Consider the following 21,361-nt stretch of genomic DNA (forward strand, 5'->3'; position numbering starts at 1 on the left):
GCACAAAAATGTAATCAGTTCTTCTTTGTTTGATGGCTTATGACTATCCATCATCCTCTTGATTACATTCCAGAGGATTTCAGTGGGGCTCAGGTCTGGAGAATGGGCTGCACATAACTGGGATTTGATGTGGCGGTCTCTTACTTTTTGCCAGAGCTGTATATCCAATAAGTTACAGGAGAAGAGTGTGTAGGGCTATATATCAATTAGTGAATACGGCAAGCAGTGTAAATAGCGAAAAGAGGTAGGCATAGGTGGAGTCACCGTGAGTAGTTGTCCTTTAGTAGATCAGCTGCTCATACTCAGAGATTAGTATTTGAGGAAGACCGAGCATTTACTAGTAGGAACAAGATCTAAAAGGAAATTACTTGCTGTTATCCATCATACACCGGGCATTGAAAGCATCTTGTAAGCTGTAACAGGTAAAACAAGTTTTTTTAATTTCTAACTTTAAATTTTAGCCGATTTTATAATCCTTATTTGGTCTATGAAATTAGATTTATTGATAAATTCAAATACATAATTTACAACATTTATTACAATCATTAAAGGGTTATTCCTATCACAAACACAGGTTTGTCTGCTTTCATAACTGCCATAAACGAAAATTCATAGAGTCACGCACTTGTGCATCCACTTATTCATTTCATCAAATTTTATTGTCACATTTCAAGAGTCCTAACTTTTTATTTTTAGTCAAAGTAGTCATGTGAGTCATTTTTTATTGGGATGATATGTATTTGTCAGTGTTATATGTTTTTGAGGTATATGTACAGTTGCTTAAAAATGTATTCATACCCTTTGAACCTTTCAGGTTACACCCACAAACTTTTTATTTACTATTTATTTACTTTCTATTTGATTTGTATGTTATATGATATACCAACACCAAGCACTGCAAAGTATAAAGGAAATGATACATGGTATCCTAAATTTGTTAAAAATATAAATCTGAAAACTGTGATGTGCATTTGTATTCAGCCCCCCTAAGTTAATATTTTATAGGAATCCCTTTTACTGCAGTTACTGGTGCATCTCTTTTACGGTAAGTCTCTACCAGCTTTGCACATCTAGGGGATGGAATGTTTGCCAATTCTTCTTTGCAAACTAGCTCAGTGAGACTGAGTGGAGAACCCCGGTAGCTGGGACCATGGAGATTTTCTGATGCTGGGGGATGCTACACATTTGTTTCTCAGCTCCATTATAAAGCAGAGTTGAGAAATAAGTCGCCGTTAAAAGGCGTATTGGCAGTGGTTAAGAGTTTAAATAACTCTGCTGCAGTGTGTGATCTGATTCCTAGACTAATTAGTTTCAGCAGAGCCTGTTGCACTTCACAGAGGCAGTGCTGCAGAGCTTCATAGATGGAGAATGAGAAGGAGAGGCTGCAGGAACTGGTGTAGGAGGTGGAGGAAACACTGATAGAAGTAGGGCCAGCAAACCTCCGAGTCCATAGCACATGTGTGGGGAGGGGGACTCCCAGACAGTGAATGGGCAGGTACCCAGGGGACCGCCATCTGGGTTCCTGAGGGAGCGATACTGGGAGGACAGTAAAGGGAAAGACTTGACGGAACTTGTCAGGGAAACAGGGGGCGAGACCAGCTTAAAAGGAGCAGGGGGCGTGCTGAAGTGGCAGTTGACGGAGAGCTGGACAAAAGACAGGAAGCCGTGTGAGACAGAGAGGATCGAGGGAGCGGACGGTGTGTTGTGGAGAGACCGACAGGGCCCTGTGAAAGGAAAGCTGTGGACTTGCCGACTAGTGACACGTGAGAGCCTTGCAGCGGCTGCCGCTCCCCTCATACGACGCATACAGCCGTCCCAGCTGTTTCCCTCCCTGCCGTGACAAGTCCACGACCTCCAATGACCGCTGCGACTAGAGACCATTCCTTTACAGCGTTCAGGACACTGCCTCCCTGCCTCCTCCCACAGCTGCGGCCCTGTCATCACCGGCCCCAGGGAGCACCACCTCGCTACTGGCGGCAGCAGGGTCCCCCGTCCGGTTTGCTAAGGGACCCTGAGCAGAGGTTGGTGAACGGTTATATTTAGAGACTGCTTCATAAGTCCGCGGTGAGATGAGAGCTGCAAGGAGATGTCTGTTGTCGTTTCTTCAGGGCCGGTTGCACCCCACCGGCATCGTTTCTTCAGATCCTGTGGCGCCCCACCGGCATCGTTTCTTCAGGGCCTGTGGCGCCCCACCGGCATCGTTTCTTCGGGGCCTGTGGCGCCCCACCGGCATCGTTTCTTCGGGGCCTGTGGCGCCCCACCGGCATCGTTTCTTCGGGGCCTGTGGCGCCCCACCGGCATCGTTTCTTCGGGGCCTGTGGCGCCCCACCGGCATCGTTTCTTCGGGGCCTGTGGCGCCCCACCGGCATCGTTTCTTCGGGGCCTGTGGCGCCCCACCGGCATCGTTTCTTCGGGGCCTGTGGCGCCCCACCGGCATCGTTTCTTCGGGGCCTGTGGCGCCCCACCGGCATCGTTTCTTCGGGGCCTGTGGCGCCCCACCGGCATCGTTTCTTAGGGGCCTGTGGCGCCCCACCGGCATCGTTTCTTCGGGGCCTGTGGCGCCCCACCGGCATCGTTTCTTCGGGGCCTGTGGCGCCCCACCGGCATCGTTTCTTCGGGGCCTGTGGCGCCCCACCGGCATCGTTTCTTCGGGGCCTGTGGCGCCCCACCGGCATCGTTTCTTCGGGGCCTGTGGCGCCCCACCGGCATCGTTTCTTCGGGGCCTGTGGCGCCCCACCGGCATCGTTTCTTCGGGGCCTGTGGCGCCCCACCGGCATCGTTTCTTCGGGGCCTGTGGCGCCCCACCGGCATCGTTTCTTCGGGGCCTGTGGCGCCCCACCGGCATCGTTTCTTCGGGGCCTGTGGCGCCCCACCGGCATCGTTTCTTCGGGGCCTGTGGCGCCCCACCGGCATCGTTTCTTCGGGGCCTGTGGCGCCCCACCGGCATCGTTTCTTCGGGGCCTGTGGCGCCCCACCGGCATCGTTTCTTCGGGGCCTGTGGCGCCCCACCGGCATCGTTTCTTCGGGGCCTGTGGCGCCCCACCGGCATCGTTTCTTCGGGGCCTGTGGCGCCCCACCGGCATAGTCTCTTCAGGGCCTGTCGAGCCCAGTTCCTTCCCGGAATATCGAGGCGTCAAGGCAGCCACATCAGCGACCTCTACGCGGCCACGCTTGTGATCCTAACAGACCCCTGGAAGGATAAGTTTAATATAGGAGATAAGGACCCGTAGTTTGATCATACGTGGCCTACAACACCCGGACTAGCCGGATTAGTCACATTTAGGATAAGAAAAGTGTTGTAAATGATATTGAGTCCCTGCGAGGACAATTTGTTGTTGCCTATTTGGTTTGTTCAGCAAAGCCCCAGCGGCACCAATTTATAAATGTTTATTTTACAAATCACACTCAGTCTCGTGTCTCATCACTGCATCCTGAGAACCTGTCTGAACCCTACACTTGGCGTAGTCGGCAGGATGCAGTCTCCGAGCACAGACAGTGTTGCCCCAGATCAGGGTAGAGATGTAAACTCTACAAATGAGGTGGGTCCCTGTGCCAGCATATCATTGGGGGCCATGCTGAACAACCTGCCTAGATTTTCCGGCTCCAATACTGTTATGGAGCTGGACAGAGCGGATGCGTGGGCTCTTCCGGATGCACCCAATGACCCCTGATCTGGAGGCCGAGGTGGCACTCATGGCACTGGATGGGGAGGCACGGAGGTCAGTGATGTTGAAACCTCCAGGGGAACCCCAACACTTTTGAAAAAGTTTTACAGATAGTAGAACAGACCTATGGGGACCCTACTGATGTGGGAGAGTTAAGAACCCATTTGTTTATTCGGATGCAAGTAGAGGGGGAGATGATCACAGAGTATATGAATGTCCTCCAAGAATTGCATACGGCTATAGAAAGAAAGGACGGGGTAGGACCTGTTGACATTACCCTTCGTGACTGGTTTGCAAGATCCATTAGTCAAACAGGCACTGCAGGAACAGATCAGAATGAATCCCCGAATAGATTTTTCAGAGGTGGGGAGTCAGGCACGTGCTCGAGAGCAGGAGCAGGAGATGGCGGCCCCCATGGGGAAAGTCCGAGGTGTGGAGGCCTCCGCGAATGTAGTCAAGGAACCTCAGTGGGTGGAAGAGATGAAGCAAGAGCTGAAAAGTATTAAGGCCGAATTGGCCGAAGTAAAGAGAAGAACCGAGACCAGGACTGGACGACCTAGCTTTAACCCCGGCTCCTGGGGATCACACCCCCCATGGGGTGGTCAACCTACACAGGCCTGGTTTGAGTATGGAGAACCAGGCCACTTTGCCCGAGAGTGTCCGCGGCGTGGGAGATACCCACCCCGGCGTCAATTAAACTAAAGGGCTCCGGGCTGGGGGGACGCCGCTCAGAGCCGAAAACCACAACTAGGGGTGGTGGAAGTCCCAAAAATTTGGTAGCAAAATGTCCTGTGGTGTGGGCAGAAGTGGTGGGCCGGGCCGTCCGGTGCATGGTGGACACGGGGTGACAAGTAACCACTATGCCCGCAACGTACTTTCAACAGAACTTCCCGGAAGCAGCAAGGCCTCAGTGGGGGCCCGTGATCAGACTAGTAGCTGCCAACCAACTACCGGTCCCAGTTGCCGGGGTGGTGTGGGTGCAATTGACACTGTGCGGTAAATCCCTTGGTCACAGAGGGGTGGTACTGACTCAAGGAGAAGCTGATAAGCAACACCCCGTCACCCTAGGCATGAATGTTCTACGAGAGTTCGGCAACCTACTGCTCAATGACCCTACACAGAGAATTCTGAAGCAGTGAGGTTCTCGCACAGCCCAGGGACAGGTATTCCAGCAGCTGATGTGGGGAGCACGGGTACATCAGGACCGCCAGGAAGGCGAGGCTCTGGGTAATGTCATCACGCCAGCGACTCCCCTGCTTGTGTTACCTCCTGGACAGACTGTGGTGGCCCTGCCCATTCGAGCCCCGATACCCGTGGAGGTGCAGGTGGAGCCGTGTCACTTGGAGCGCTTACCTCCTGGCATACTGGTGGCCCGTTCCCTGGCTACTGTGCAAAAAGGAGCTGTCCTGGTGCGCTGCTTTAACATTGAAGACAGAGACACCGTTCTGAAAGCATGGACTGTACTGGCCAAACTACTAAGGCCTTTAGAAGAAGTGCTGCCAGCTCCTGCAGTTCAATTACATGTACATCCCGAGGATCCTTGGGAAGTAACAATACGAACCTTACAGGCTCACGAAGTCTCGGCACAAGAGAAGGGCCGAAATATTTTGGAGCAGATGTGGGCCGAGCTTTCTGGATTAACTGCAGCCCAGCTCTCACAGATAACAACATTGCTGGGACAGTACCATGAAGTATTTGCTAGTCATGAGGACGATTTTGGGTGTACCACCGCCATCACTCATGAAATCCCCACAGCAGGAGCGGCCCCTATCCGGGAACGATATCGACAGATTCCGCCACAACTCTATCAAGAGGTGAAAACTTTGCTGGCCCAAATGCTGCGAAAAGGGGTGATACGGGAAAGTCAAAGCCCCCGGGCGGCCCCAATCGTGTTGGTCCGGAAGAAAGATGGTATACTACGATTCTGTGTGGATTATCGTAAACTGAATGCTTGCACTATTAAAGACTCATACCCACTGCCCCGCATGGAAGAATTAGAAGAATCCCTGTCCGCCTTGGGGAAGGCAACATATTTTTCGATCCGGGACTTGCCCAGTGGGTACTGGCAGGTGCCCATGTCAGAAGGAGATAGGGCCAAAACGGCGTTAATATTGCCCATGGGACTGTTTGAGTTTAATCGGATGCCGTTTGGGCTGGCCAACGCCCCCGGGACCTTTCAGTGATTGATGGAGCAATGTCTGGGAGATCTCAATTTTGAGGCCACGTTGATCTACCTGGACGACATCATTGTCTATGCCGCCACCTTCGAGGACCACCTGAAGCGGTTGGGACAGGTACTCAGCCGGTTGCAAAAGTACGGGTTGAAGGTGAAGCCTCAGAAATGCCACCTATTTCGCTCTCAGATTGAGTATCTGGGTCATGTCATTTCGGCAGAGGGTGTGAGGCCATCCCGGGAGAAGGTTGCTGCTATCCAGGAATGGCCTACCCCCGAGACGGTGAAAGATGTGCGGGCTTTTCTGGGGTTAGCCGGATATTACCGTCGCTTCGTAAAGAATTTTGCATGTCGAGCTCGAGCCCTGCATGACCAACTGAAGGGGACTCCCGCTGGGGCCAATGGGCGAAAAATCCAGTGGCAACACCATCATCAGGAAGAGGCCTTCCGAGACCTCAAGGCTGCGCTCTCGGATGCCCCAGTGTTGGCTTATGTGGATTTCTCCCAACCGTTCATCCTGCACACTGACGGGAGTCTTCACGGGCTGGGGGCTGTGTTGTCACAGGTTCAGGATTGCCGGGAGAGAGTGATCGCATATGGAAGTCGTTCACTCCATGACTCCGAGCGTAACACTGACAATTACAGCTCTTTTAGGCTCGAGCTCCTCGCAGTGGTGTGGGCTATGACGGAGAGGTTTGCAGAGTACCTAGCGGGCTCCGAGGTGGTAGTGCGAACTGACAACCCGCTGGCTCATTTGGAAAACGCCAAATTGGGGGCTCTGGAACAATGATGGGTGGCCCGGATGGCGAAGTACAATTATAAAATTATCTACAAGAGAGGGGCCGACAATGTCCATGCAAACGCCCCCTCCAGGATTCGACCTACAACTCCAGGGCAGAATTGAGACGAAGAATTGGAAGGAGAGGAAATACCGTTCGCTCTCCCTGCTACCGTGCTCACAACCGACAATAAAAAGATATCATCCTCTGAGACCCCAAGGGGCATACTGGAACAATCCCAGGATAAATGGATACAACAGCAAAAAGAAGACAAAGGTTGGCCTTCTCAGGACATGGGTCGCCGCTGGGCAATTACCCACTGACTCTCAACAGAAAAATTTGACTCAAGACCTGTTGCTTATGCTGCGACAATGGGAGAGGTTGGTTATCCGAAAGGGATCATTGTATCGTAAAATAACATCACAAACAACCTCAATGACGGTTTGGCAGGTGGTTACGACAGGAGCCCAACTTCATGTACTGGCTCGGGAGGTTCACGAAAAAGGGGCCCATTTCAGAACAAAAAAAACTTTGCAATGGCTGCAACAGAAAGCTTACCACCCGCGCTTGCCGGCTGTTGTGGACGAAATTTGCCGGATCTGCCGCTTGTGTGAATTAGCCAAACCACCTACTCAGCGAGCCACAACACAGACTATTGTAACCTCAGCGCCCCTTGAGCTCCTGACGGTGGATTATCTGACCAATGGGCCCGCATTTCAGGGATATGAACACTGTCTCGTTATGGTAGATCATTTCACCAAATTCGCTGTGGTCACCCCCACTCGGGATCAGACCGCAGAGTCAGCTGCCTCCGCAATTTGTAGAAACTTTATACAAGTATACGGCTGTCCTCAACGAATACTTTCTGATTAGGGAGCATGTTTTTTGGGAAAAGTCATGGAAGAACTACATCACCTCTATGGAATTGACAAATCCCGGACCACACCGTTTCACCCGCAAGGGAATGGGGCTTGTGAACGATTTAATAGGACATTGATTCAGATGTTGCGCACTCTGGAGAGTGACAAGAAGGCCCGTTGGCCCGAATATGTTTACGAATTAGTTTGGGTCTATAACAATAGGGTACATTGAGTGACTGGCTATACCCCCTATTCCCTGTTGTTTGGGCGAGAAGGTAAAGGGATCACGGAGGTGGAGCTAGACCCCGAAGAGCCTCAGCCCTGGACTGGAGTGTCGTCTTGGGTCCGACATCAACGACATCGGCTGCAAACTGTTCACCGAATTGTACACACCAAGCTCTGAGACTGGGAGCACCCAGGGAAGAATGCAACCCCACCTTGTCACCTCCAAAGTGGGGACCGGGTGCTTGTAATATATTAACGCCCCCAGAACAAACTAGAGCCGCGTTGGGAAGAAAGTCCTTATCGGGTCTTGCGCCGTATCCATCCGGACGGATCGGTGTACGAAATACGATCTGAGGACGATGAAACACTGCCCACTCGTGTTGTGCATCGTAATATGTTACGCCCATGTACTTCCTCCGACTTGAAGCAACCGGAGCCTATCCCGTCAACATCTGAACCGTCTTCCATATGTTGGGACCCGGACGACGACGAAAATTGTCTCCCAGGACCCGGGGGCCCTCCACTCAGTAATGAATCATCTGACACAATTATCCCGCCCGCACCAACCAGCCCACCGATGTCCACCACCCCAGACGACTCTACCCCAGTTGAACTTAGACGCTCCGAGCGGTCAACAGCCGGCAAACCCCCTGAACGATATGAGCAAGATCAATTCATATGGCAATGAACATTGAAACCCCTACAGAACGATCTCAATAGACTAAGGCCCTCGCCCGAGGACTGGCGAGCTTACAGGGTGGGGGAGTGTGGGGATGGGGACTCCCAGACAGTGAATGGGCAGGTACCCCGGGGACCGCCATCAGGGTTCCTGAGGGAACGATACTGGGAGGACAGTAAAGGGAAAGACTTGACGGAACTTGTCAGGGAAACAAGGGGCGAGACCAGCTTAAAAGGAGCAGGGGGTGCGCTGAAGTGGCATTTGACAGAGAGCAGGACAACAGACAGGAAGCCGTGTGAGACAGAGGACCGAGGGAGCGGACGGTGTGTTGTGGAGAGACCGACAGGGCACTGTGAAGGGAAAGCTGTGGACTTGCCGACTAGTGTCACGTGAGAGCCTTGCACCAGTGGCCGCTCCCCTCATACGGACGCATACAGCCACCCCAGCTGTTTCCCTCCCTGCTGTGACAAGTCCACAACCTCCACTGACCTCTGCGACTAGAGACCATTCCTTTACAGCGGTCAGGACACTGCCCCCCTGCCTTCTCCCACAACTGCGGCCCTGTCATCACCGGCCCCAGGGAGCACCACTTCGCTACAGGTGGCAGCAGGGGCCCCCGTCCAGTTTGCTAAGGGACCCTGAGCAGAGGCTGGTGAGCGGTTATATTTAGAGACTGCGTCATAACTCTGCGGTGAGACGAGAGCCGCAAGGAGACGTCTGTTGCGCCCCATCTGCACCGTTTCTTCAGAGCCTGTTGCACCCCACCAGCATCTTTCCTTTGGGGCCTGTTGCACCCCACCGGCATCTTTCCTTCGGGGCCTGTTGCGCCCCACCGGCATTGTTCCTTCGGGGCCTGTTGCGCCCCACCGGCATTGTTCCTTCAGGGCCTGTTGCGCCCCACCGGCATTGTTCCTTCAGGGCCTGTAGCGCCCCACCGGCATTGTTCCTTCAGGGCCTGTAGCGCCCCACCGGCATTGTTCCTTCAGGGCCTGTAGCGCCCCACCGGCATTGTTCCTTCAGGGCCTGTAGCGCCCCACCGGCATTGTTCCTTCAGGGCCTGTAGCGCCCCACCGGCATTGTTCCTTCAGGGCCTGTAGCGCCCCACCGGCATTGTTCCTTCAGGGCCTGTAGCGCCCCACCGGCATTGTTCCTTCAGGGCCTGTAGCGCCCCACCGGCATTGTTCCTTCAGGGCCTGTTGCGCCCCACCGGTATCGTTTCGTCAGGGCCCGTTGCATCCCACCAGCATCGTCTCTTCAGTGCCTGTTGAGCCCAGTTCCTTCCCAAGATATCGAGGCGTCAAGGCAGCTGCATCAGCAACCTCTACGCGGCCACACTTGTGATCCTAACAGACCCCTGGAAGGATAAGTTTAATATAGGAGATAAGGACCCGTAGTTTGGTCATACGTGGCCTACAACACCCAGACTAGCCGGATTAGTCACATTTAGCATAAGAAAAGTGTTGTACATGTTATTGAGTCCCTGCGAGGACAGTTTGTTGTTGCCTATTTGGTTTGTTCAGCAAAGCCCCAGCGGCACCAAGTTATAAACGTTTATTTTACAAATCACACTCAGTCTCGTGTCTCGTCACTGAGAACCTTTCTGAACCCTACACATGTGCCATGCCAGGGTGGGACTCGGCCTCAGCTTCCACAATGTTCACACAGTGTGCCATCAGGCAAATGTAGCGTCCCTGGCCACAAACACTTGTACATGTGAAGGTCGCTAAGTGGACAATCCCAGTAATCATGTGGGTATGGACAAGTTGTAAAAGAAAAATAAGGAACTAAAATAAAGCTGTTGCATAAATTTAGCCACCCTTCATCTAATCCTTTGAATTAATGACATTCAGTTTGTTCTTTTTTAACCCCTTTCTGCCATCTGACGCACTATCCCATCCATGGGACCCGGGCCCCTATGCCCATGGACGGGATAGTACGTCATAGCGATCAGCGGCGCTCACGGCGTAAGCACTGCTAATCGTGGCCGTGTGTCAGCTGATTATCACAGCTGACACCCAGCACTATGTATCAGGGGCGGTCACGGACCGCTCCCGACATGTTAACCCCTGGCACACGATCTCAAACACCAAACACGATCGCAATGTACTGGGGGTTTAGGGAAGCATTGGCAGGGAGGGGGCCCCCTCTGTGCTTCCCTGAGACCCCCAGCGCAGCGCGATGTGCTGCGATGCTCTGGGGGCCTCCTTCCCTGCAGGACCCGGATCCAATATGGCGGCGGGGTCCTTCGGGGGCCTGCAGGGAGTCGGCTTCCTCACTGCCTGCAGAGCGCAAGCTGGAGAAAGCCTTCTGCAGTGCCTGTGTGAGATCACTGACCTGTTACAGCAATCTGTGATGTGTCAGATCGCCGATCTTACACATGACAGTGATGTCCCCCCTGGGGCAGTATAATAAAGTAAAAAAAAAAAAAATGAAAGTGTAAAAATAATTTATAAAAATATCGCTAAATAAATTAAAAAAAAATATTCCCTAATAAATTCATTTTTTGGAAATAAAAAAAAAAAAGTACACATTTACTATCGCCGCGTCCATAACGACACGACCTATAAAACTCTCCCATTAATTAAACCCTTTAGTGAACGCCTTAAAAAATAAAAATAAAAAACAAAGCAAAAAATAATGCTTTATTAATAGTGTTGAGCGATACCAGCCGATACTGAAAAATATCGTATGGGAATGGATCGGCCGATCGGAAGTCCCATTAAAGTCAATGGGACAGAAATATCGGAATTGAAAAAAACCCTCTCTTGCCTTGTACAGCCTGTTCGGGAGGGGGGAGGAATGTGGGCAGTGCGTGGGTGGACACTGTGTGGGCGAGGTCTGTATGGGCCTCTCGGTGGTCTGTACTGGCCTCTCGGGGGGCCTGTGCGGCTGTCAGTGGTCTGTATAGGCCTCTCGGGGGACTGTGCCGGCCTGCCGGGGGCCTGTGCCGGCTGCCGGTGGTCTGTATGGACCTCACAGGGGGCCTGTGCCGGCCTGCCGGGGGCCTGTGCCTGCTGTCGGTTGTCTGTTTGGTCCTCTCGGGGTCTTGGGCCGGCTGTAGGTGGTCTGTATGGGCCTCTCGGGGGGGCCTGTGCCGGCTGTTGGTGGTCTGTACGGGCCTGCCGGGGATCTTGTGTGTGTGTGTGTGTGTGTGTGTGTGTGTGTGTGTGCAGGCATCGTCCGATGGGACTACAAGTCCCATCAGGCGATGCCTGCTACACTGACAGTGATTGACACATTAGCCAATGATGGGACAGTAGTAGTCCGATCATCCGGCTAATGTGTTGAATGTAAAAAAAAAAACATGCTACATATATACATACTACATATATACAACATTCATACAACATAAATACATACAACATACATATATACTACATACATGCTACATATATACTACATTCATACAACATACATACATACTACATACATGCTTCATATATACTACGTTCATACAACATATATACTACATACATACATATAAACTACATTTATACAACATACATATATACTACATACATACAACATACATACTGCACACAATACATTCATACAATACATACGTAGACATACAGTACATATAACACAGAGTACATAGTCATCATTACTTGTCACTTTGATCCCCGAAGCCAGTGTCATCTAAGGAAAAATATGAAAATAACAAACCACCAAATACTCCCTGAACCGCAGAAATCCACGAGTGAGTGTCCCATGCCGATCTTCCGTGGAGAGCAGCAGCATCAGCTGATGCGACCGCTCTCTACGGGGCTCAGGAATCCAGTGTCTGGAGGTAGGTATCCTTCCGCACTGTATTCTTCCGCCAGTGTAAAAAAAATAGTCCCTGGTCTCACTTTATGGCAAATGCTGCATGGGAACTTTTTCACACAGCAATGCCAAAAGTGAGACTAGGGACTATTTTTTTTTACAGTGGCGGAGGAATACAGTGCGGAAGGGTACCTACCTCCCGACACTGGATTCCTTGAGCCCCTAGAGAGCGGGTCGCATCAGCTGATGCTGCTGCTCTCCACGGGAGATCAGCGTGGGACACGCGTGGATTTCTGCGGATCAGGGAGTATATGGCTTGTTTGTTGTTTTCATATTTTTCCTTAGATGACACTGGCTTCGGGGAACAATGTGACAAGTATTGGTGAGTATGTACTCTGTGCTATAAGTACTGTATGTCTATATGTATTGTATGAATGTATTGTATGTAGTATGTAGTATGTATGTATTGTATGAATGTATGTAGTATGCATGTATGTTGCATGAATGTAGTATATATGTAGCATGTTTGTAGTATGTATGTTGCATGAAAGTAGTATGTATGTTGCATGAAAGTAGTATATATGAAGCGTGTATGTAGTATATATGTATGTTGTGTATATATGTAGTATGTATTATGTATGTAGTTTTTTTTTTTTTTTTTACATTCAACACATTAGCCGGATGATGGGACTACTACTGTCCCATCATTGGCTAATGTGTCAATCACTGTCATTGTAGCAGGCATCGCCCGATGGGACTTGTAGTCCCATCGGACGATGCCTGCACACACATAAGACCCCCGGCAGGCCCGCACAGACCACCGGCAGCCGGCACAAGCCCCCAGGCAGTCCCGCACAGACCCCCGGCAGTCGGCACAGACCCCCCCCCGCAGTCGGCACAGACTGCGCTTCATGATGCGCACAGACCGAGCATCAAGATGGCGTCATTTTAGCAGCCAATCACAGCCATGCCAATAGTTAACATGCCTAACAGGATGTGCCCACACTTCTGAGTATTCCCATTGGCTGAATCAAATCGAGCAGGCTGATAGCTTTATGGGAACTTCCGATTCCAGTATCCGATACGAAAAAAGTATCAGAAGTCAATATCGGAATTCCGATACAGCTAATATCGGCCGATACCCGACACTTGCGGTATCGGAAAGCTCAACACTATTTATTATCATACTGCCGAACAAAAAGTGCAATAACGCGAGATCAAAAAGACGGATATAAATAGCCATGGTACTGCTGAAAACGACATCTTATCCAGCAAAAAACAAGCCTCTACACAGCATTAAAAGTTATAGTTCGCAGAATAATTATTTTTACATCGCTTTATTCTGCGAACTATAACTTTTAATGCTGTGTAGAGGTGCGTGACTCTATGAATTTTCGTCTATGGTAGAGATGAGCGACTTTTCCTTTTTTCGGGTCGCGTCGGGTTTCATGAAACCCGACTTTCTCAAAAGTCGGGTCGAACGAAATCGGCCAATTATAGTGAAAAGTCGAAGGCCGACTGAAACAGGAAACCCAATGCAAGTCAATGGGGACGAATAGTTGGCAGTGAGTGGAGGACAGGAATCACACCTACAGTGCCCATTTTAATGCCAAAAACATCAACTCTTCTTACTTAAGCTTGTCAACCTTAATTTACTTTATAATAGTTAGGCACTGAAAACTGGGGGTTATTTGGCTAAAGTTGTGGGGGGGGGGTAGTGCTGGCTCCAGATTTTCGTGGGCCCTGGGCCAAAGAGTGTCACTGGGCTCCTTTACCGCTATTTCTCTGCCGTATCAGAGCATCATGAATTGTGGCATGTGTTATAGTACAATGAAAAATACTTCTCTTCTTACATCTCATGACTGATATCCATTTTAAATTTTCCAATAGCTCCAAAAACGTTGTTGTTTTTTCCTCTTCCACTGCTCTGTGCATGTGTTCCCTTTGTAAAAGTAGTCTGAGAACATTATTTGAATTTTGGTATATTGAGAACACCATTTTTGTAGACAGTCAAATAGATAACCAAATGGTTAATTATTGGAATATAATAAATGAGGATTATAGCATAACAATAGCCTGGAATATTTAAGGTATGATGCATTTATGCTTGCCTGTGCATATTGGGTTGATACCCAGTATGGATACAGGTTATATATACAATCTATAATTAAAGCATCATTACGATATTAATGCTTAGGTGTACATACCAAAATAGAGGCAGCAGGTAATCTTTAAGTAAAATTATTTGGTTTCAGGAGTATGATGGATGTTTGTTGGATATGCTATTTTGATTATACACTGAGTCTTAGATATATACTTTGGGACTCAGTGGGTGATTGTGTCAACGTACTTGGTTTAACCAATTATTATAATGGGTGTTATATTTATGTTGTACCACGAACAAAAATGGTGTCTTAAGAGCTTTAGCACTTATATGTGAATGGAGTCTAACCGACTACTATAATGGGTTTTATATCTATGTTACATCATAAACAAAAATGGTGTATTAAGTGCTTCATCGTTTGTATGTGAATGGAGTCTAACTGACTACTATAATGGGTTTTACATCTATGCTGCACCTCAAACAAACAAATATGGTGTCTTAAGTGCTTTAGCGCTTATATGTGAATGGAGTTTAACCAATTACTATAATGGGTCTTATATCTATGTTGCACCAGAAACAAAAATGGTGTTTTAAGCGCTTTAGAGGGTATATGTGAATGGAGTCTAACCGAGTACTATAATAGGTCTTATTTCTATGTTTCACCATAAATAAATAAAAATGGTGTCTTAAGTGCTTCAGCGCTCATATGTGAATGGAGTCTAACCGACTACTATAATAGGTCTTATATCTATGTTGTACCATAAATAAAAATGGGATTTTAGGTGCTTTAGCGCTTATATGTGAATGGAGTTTAATAAACTACTAAAATGGGTTTTATATCTAAGTTGTACCATAAATATAAATAGTGTTTTAAGAACTTCAGCACTTATGTGTGCATAGAGTATTTATTAATTAGACCATGTGATCTGTGTTCTGCCGCAGGCTGGGTTCGTTAAATCTTGATCTGATACTATTAGGCAATGATTACCTTGTGTATGCACTATAAGCTCTTAAACTTTGACTTTCATAACTTTATTGTTGTGTTTAACCATCATTTTATTAGACCATTCACTTCCGGGTTGTATACGCCGGCATCTGCGCTCTGGGCAGAATTCAGCCCGGGTGGCAAGGTCGCCAGGTTTGAGAAGGGACGGGTAGGAGACAACGGGGGCCGCAAAATCGCCAGGAGCAGAAGCTAAAGTGGAACGCCGCAGTGTGTCGGCTGGTGTCGCCACTCTCTGTTTAAGGAAGCTATTCCAAGCACAAAAGGCACAGGCCCGAATATACTTTTTAACGTCCCGAGCCCTGTGCGGCCACCAATACGACCCCGCCCTGAGTTTTGTGGTCTGCATGTAGCCACAGTCACCACCCCTCCTGGAGGCATGTGCCCACGCGAGAACCCTCGGCTGAAGGCGGGGAGGGACAATGGTCTTGCCGAGCGGCACAGAGTTTGGCCATTGAGGGCACTGTTGTCCTGAGAAACAGCGTGTTGACAATGGTAACCGCAAATGGAGTTTTCATAGAATCGTAGAGTTGGAAGGGACCTCCTGGGCCATCTGGTCCAACCCCCTGCTCAAAGCAGGATTCGCTAAATCATCCCAGTCAGATGTCTGTCCAGCCTCTGTTTGAAGACTTCCATTGAAGGAGAACTCACCACTTCTCGTGGCAGCCTGTTCCACTCATTGATAACTCTAACTGTCAAAAAGTTTTTTCTAATATCTAATCTGTGTCTCCTCCCATTCAGTTTCATCCCATTGCTTCTAGTCTTTCCTTGTGCAAATGAGAATAAAGTTGATCCTTCTACAATGTGACAGCCCTTTAGATATTTGTAGACAGCTATTAAGTCTCCTCTCGGTCTTCTCTTTTGCAAGCTAAACATTCCCAAATCCTGCAACCTTTCCTCATAAGACAGGGTTTGCAGACCGGTCACCATTCTGGTCGCTCTTTTCTGAACTTGCTCCAGTTTGTTGATGTCTTTTTTAAAATGTGGTTCCCAAAACTGGACACAATATTCCAGATGAGGTCTGACCAAAGAGGAGTAGAGGGAAATAATGACTTCACGTGATCTAGACTGTATGCTTCTGTTAATACATCCTAGAATTGCATTTGACTTTTTTGCTGCTGCATCACACTGTTGACTCATATTCAGTCTGTGATCTATTAGTATACGCAAGTCTTTTTCACATGTGCTGTCACTTAGCCCTATTCCTCCCATTCTGTATATGCTTTTTTCATTTTTATTGCCCAGATGTACTACTTTGCATTTCTCCCTGTTAAAAACCATTCTGTTCGTTGCTGCCCACTTCTCCAGTTTATTTAAATCTTTTTGAATCCTCTCTCTCTCTTCTCTAGTATTAACTATCCCTCCTAGCTTTGTGTCATCAGCAAATTTAATCAGTTTACCCTCAATTCCTTCATCTAAATCATTGATAAAGATGTTGAACAATACAGAGCCCTGTGGTACCCCACTTGAGACATTCTTCCAACTGAATGTGCAGCCATTTACGACGACTCTTTGGGTCTGATCACTAAGCCAGTTATGAATCCACCAAACAGTTGCCTTGTCCATTCCATACTTAGCCATTTTTTCAATAAGGATTGTATGAGAGACTTTGTCAAATGCTTTGCTGAAGTCAAGATATACTAAATCTACAGCATTTCCTTGATCCACCCAATCAGTGATACCGTCATAGAAGGAAATTAAGTTAGTCTGACATGACTTATTGGTTACAAACCCATGCTGACTCTGTTTAATCACTTCACTCTTATCCAGGTATTGACATACATGTTGTTTAATTATTTGTTCAAAGATCTTTCCTGGTATAGAAGTCAGACTCACCGGCCTATAGTTGCCTGGGTCCACCTTTCTCCCCTTTTTGAAGATAGGAACAACATTTGCTCTTCTCCAGTCTTCTGGCACTTCTCCTGTTCTCCAAGATTTTTCAAAGATTATGGAGAGGGGTTCAAAAATTTCTTCTGCCATCTCCTTCAGTACTCTGGGGTGTAATTCATCTGGACCTGGAGACTTGAATTCATTTAGGTTAGCTAAGTGTTTCCTCACTATCTTTCTGTTTATAGATATCCTGGATTCTTCTATTCCCTTAATAGGACAGTGAATAACAGTTGATGTTACATTTCCTTTCTGAGAGAAAACAGATGCAAAATAGGAATTTAAAAGTTCAGCCTTTTCAACATCCTGTCTTACCATTTCATCATTTTCATCCTGTAAAAATCCTATAGCATCTTTGACTTTTCTTTTACTTTTGACATATCCCCAAAATCCTTTATTATTGCTTTTGACATCTCTTGCAAGCCTCAATTCATTTTCAGCTTTAGCTAATCTGATTTGTGCCCTGCAGGTTCTGCAGACAGGATTATTTTCTTCTTTAGATATGCCTCCCTCTTTCCATTTTATAAACATTTTTTTCTTCCTTTTTAGCATGTGCTTAAGTTCTGTGTTCATCCATCCTGGTTTCCTTAAATTCTTCCTATTCTTCCCACTTTTCGTAATTGTTAACAACTGTGCTTTGAGAATTTCATTTTTCAAGATTTCCCATCCTTCCTGGACATTTTTGTCTTTAAGGATATCCAGCCATTGGATCCCTCCAATTCTCTTCCTGAATCCCTTAAAATCTGCCTTTCTGAAATCTAACCTTGACGTCTGAGTCTTCACAGTTCTTCCGCCTCTAGTTATCAAAAGTTTTGTGCCAGACACGCCTCGAGAACGGCGCGAGACACCTCCATGGGCTCTAGGAGTGGAGTCTCTGGCTCGGATGGTTCCAGAGGCTCAAAAAAGTTGGGAGCCGAGGTAACCTTCCGTTTGGATTGAGCACGCTCCAGGTCGCGCTCTGAAAAACGGAGATCAATGCGGGTGGAAATGGCAATCAGCTCTTCCAAACTTGCAGGAACCTCTCTCGTAGAGAGAGCATCCTTAACATGCTCCGCCAAACCTCTCAAAAACACAGGGATGAGGGCTTTGTCAGACCACTCCAGCTCGGAAGCCAGTGTCTGAAAACGAACGGCATACTGACTAACCGAGAGGGATCCCTGAGTCAAAGCAAGTAGCTGAAGAGAGGAGTCGTGCATGACCCATGGTCCCAGGAAGACCTGCTTAATAGCTGTTAAAAACTGAGCAGCGGTCCGAACCTCTGGGTCACCACGCTCTCATAGTGGCATAGCCTACTCCAACGCCTTGCCCACTCCAACGCCTTGCCCGACAGAAGGGAAACAATAAACCCCACCTTGGCCCGTTCCATAGGGAATCGCACAGCCAGTAACTCCAGCTGGATAGAGCACTGGCTGACGAAACCCCTACAGGAGGCGCCATCGCCAAAAAATTTATCGGGCAACGGGAGGCGGGTAACTGTCGGCGCGTGGGAGGATGTGGACATACGTGAAACCGGGTCTGCGATTGCCTGTACAGCAGCTTCAGTGGATTTTGCAGCTGAGATAGCACTCTCAAGAGTAGCCAACCGGCCCTCCAGCTGCCGAATATACTGTAAGAGTTGCTGCTGTTCTGCCATCACTAGCCAGACCCTGGCTCTAGTATAATGTTAGGAACGGCGGAACGCACTAAATAAAAATAATAATAAAGTGCATTCACCGCTTGGGGTCCACCGTGCAGTAGATGATATGACTGCTGCTAAGTGGTGGCAGGCAAGCAATATGGCGGAAATGTGCACCTGGGTTAAACGTCACCCAGGTGCGCAGAGCAATCTGTTAAGTCACAGAGGTGCCAACAAAGACAAATACAATAAAGCTGAGCCTGTTGGAGTCACAGTACTCAGAGTAAATGCACACACAGTATCTGGTCACAGGAGCAGAGCCAAAGACAGCGGAACTGCATCCGTCTAGATGACGTCACAACTGCGGATGCCAAGGAGGGCTGCAACTGCAGCGCGGCGTAGGACAGCGCTGCTAGACGACAAAGCTAGTAGGCAAGCGCAATGTCGGATGCTAGTAACTGTGGATGATGTAGTAGTGGCGTGCTGGTGCTGACTCTAAGCTTAGTCCCTGTCCACATACGTAATATCAGAGGGAAGAAGTTTAAAATGAGTCAGTCACCAGAATCATACATCCATCATCATTCACACAGTAGCAACTAGAGACTATACTAGGGCATGGCGGAATGGCCATGCGCGCTTTTTATAGCAGCCGGGACCTTCCGGAAGCTTCCAGACCTCCGAGATGGACCAATGAGATCTGGAGCACATGACTCCTGATCTCCAATGGGAAATCGTCTCCTGAGCATGCTCAGTAGGAGGACAGAGGGACTTAGCCCCTGGAGAGATTTGCTGCAAGGCAATCTCCTCTGCGGTAGATAAACAGCAAGAGACAGCAGAATGTAAGGGTCTGGATTCCTGCAGAGCAGACGCAGAAACCTGACACCTAACATGGAGAATGAGAAGGAAAGGCTGCAGGAACTGGTGAAGGAGGTGGAGGAAACCCTGATAGAAGAGTGTCGGCAAACCTCAGTGTCCGTAGCACATGGCCCATGTCAGGGTGGGACTCGGCCTCGGCTTCCACAATGTTCACTCAGTGTGCTATCAGACAAATGTGAAGTGTCCCTGGCCACAAACACTTGTACATGTGTCGGTCGCTAAGTGGACAATCCCAGTAATCATGTGGGTAAGGACAAGTTGTAAAGTTGTAAAAGAAAAATAAGGAACTAAAATAAATCTGTTGCATAAATTTAGCGACCCTTCATCTAATCCTTTGTAACAGTACCCTTTGAGCTAATGACATTCAGTTTGTTCTTCTTTAAGTAGGAGTCTATCAGAATGGCATATCTAGAATTGTCAATCTTTGCCCACTCTTCTTTGCAGTACCACTCCAAATCTGTGAGATTGTAAGGGCATATCCTGTATACGGTGCCCTCATATGATCAATCAACAGATTTTCAAATGGATTCAGGTTTGTGCTCCAGCTGGTCCATTTGATCTTCTTCTGGTGCAGCCATTTTTTTGTTGATTTGGAGACATTCTTCACATTGTTGTCATGTTGAAAAAAGTTAACTTTATCTTCAGCTTTTGAGCAGAGGCCTGAAGGTTTTGTTACAAAATTGACTGATATCGGAAACTCTTCATACTGTAATTCCCTCCAACTTGACTAAAGTTCCAGCTACCGAATAACATTCCCAAAGCACAGTACTGCCTCCAGCATGCTATAATGCGAGTATGGTTTTCTTTTGGTGATGCACAGTGAGGACTTTGAACTAAACATACACTTAGGAATTTTGACTGCTTGTAGGTTTTAGAGAAACATAGTCGGGCTTGGATGTTTTTCTTTAGAAAAAAAGTCTTTCTTCTTGCAACTGTATACTATAAGCCAGACATATGAAAAATATGGCAAATTTTTGTCACATGCAGTACCCAACTGACACTTGACAGAATTTCCTGCAGGTATTTAATATTGCTGTAGGCTTTTTGGCAGCCTACCAGAAAAATTTTAATCTTGTCTTTTCATCAATTTTTTGAGGGGTATCCAATTCTAGTAATGTCATTGTTTAAGCCACTTCTAGCATTTTTGCAGGGGTGTTTAGACATTTAATATCTACTGTACACTCAATTAGATTTATAAGAATTAGATACTCGTATTTCATGAAAACGCATATGAACTATAAATGCTAAAAACAACTGATGGGCACCAAAGTCAACTCAAACTGGAGTGGATTTCTGTTAAATTGATAGTACATTATTATCATAGAGCCTGGGCCAAATGAAGGACTGTTTGGTACAGCAGTAGTCCAGTATAACCATGCCTAATTAGCAGCTAAACATTCTTACTATTTTGCTTTTTATAGCATTTTTAAGCTTCTTCACTAGGGATGAGCTTTCCGATATTGAAATATCGGAAATCGGCCCGATATTTGCGATATCTGAATTCCGATTTCCGATTCCGATATTGTTTTCACATCGGAAATTGGAAATCCCATAATCCTTCAGCCTCTGAGCGCTCCGTGGAGCTGACAACATTGTGTAACTCCCCTAAGCTTGGTAGGAGGCGTCCAAACTTGCTAGCTAGGGGCTGCGCTGCGATTGGCTGGCTGGATGGTGTGATCAGGCAGTATAAAAGGCTGCGCCTGCCATTTTAGCCTCACTCTACTGTGAAA

The 21,361-nt window shown here is 48.0% G+C and overlaps 1 protein-coding gene across 1 annotated transcript in view; it reads left to right on the top strand.

The window, feature by feature from the left end:
• Nucleotides 1-260: 260 nt before the first annotated feature.
• Nucleotides 261-21,361, top strand: part of LOC141091128 (alpha-1,4-N-acetylglucosaminyltransferase-like) — a 78,567-nt gene continuing 57,466 nt past the window's right edge. The window contains exon 1 of the mRNA XM_073576519.1: nt 261-422. The gene's annotated coding sequence lies outside the window, so the exon portion shown is untranslated. The remainder of the gene's footprint in view (nt 423-21,361) is intronic.

This window comes from Dendrobates tinctorius, unplaced genomic scaffold (assembly GCF_039654945.1).
Source record: "Dendrobates tinctorius isolate UK_male_01 unplaced genomic scaffold, ASM3965494v1 ptg000049l, whole genome shotgun sequence".
Classification (NCBI taxonomy): domain Eukaryota; kingdom Metazoa; phylum Chordata; class Amphibia; order Anura; family Dendrobatidae; genus Dendrobates; species Dendrobates tinctorius.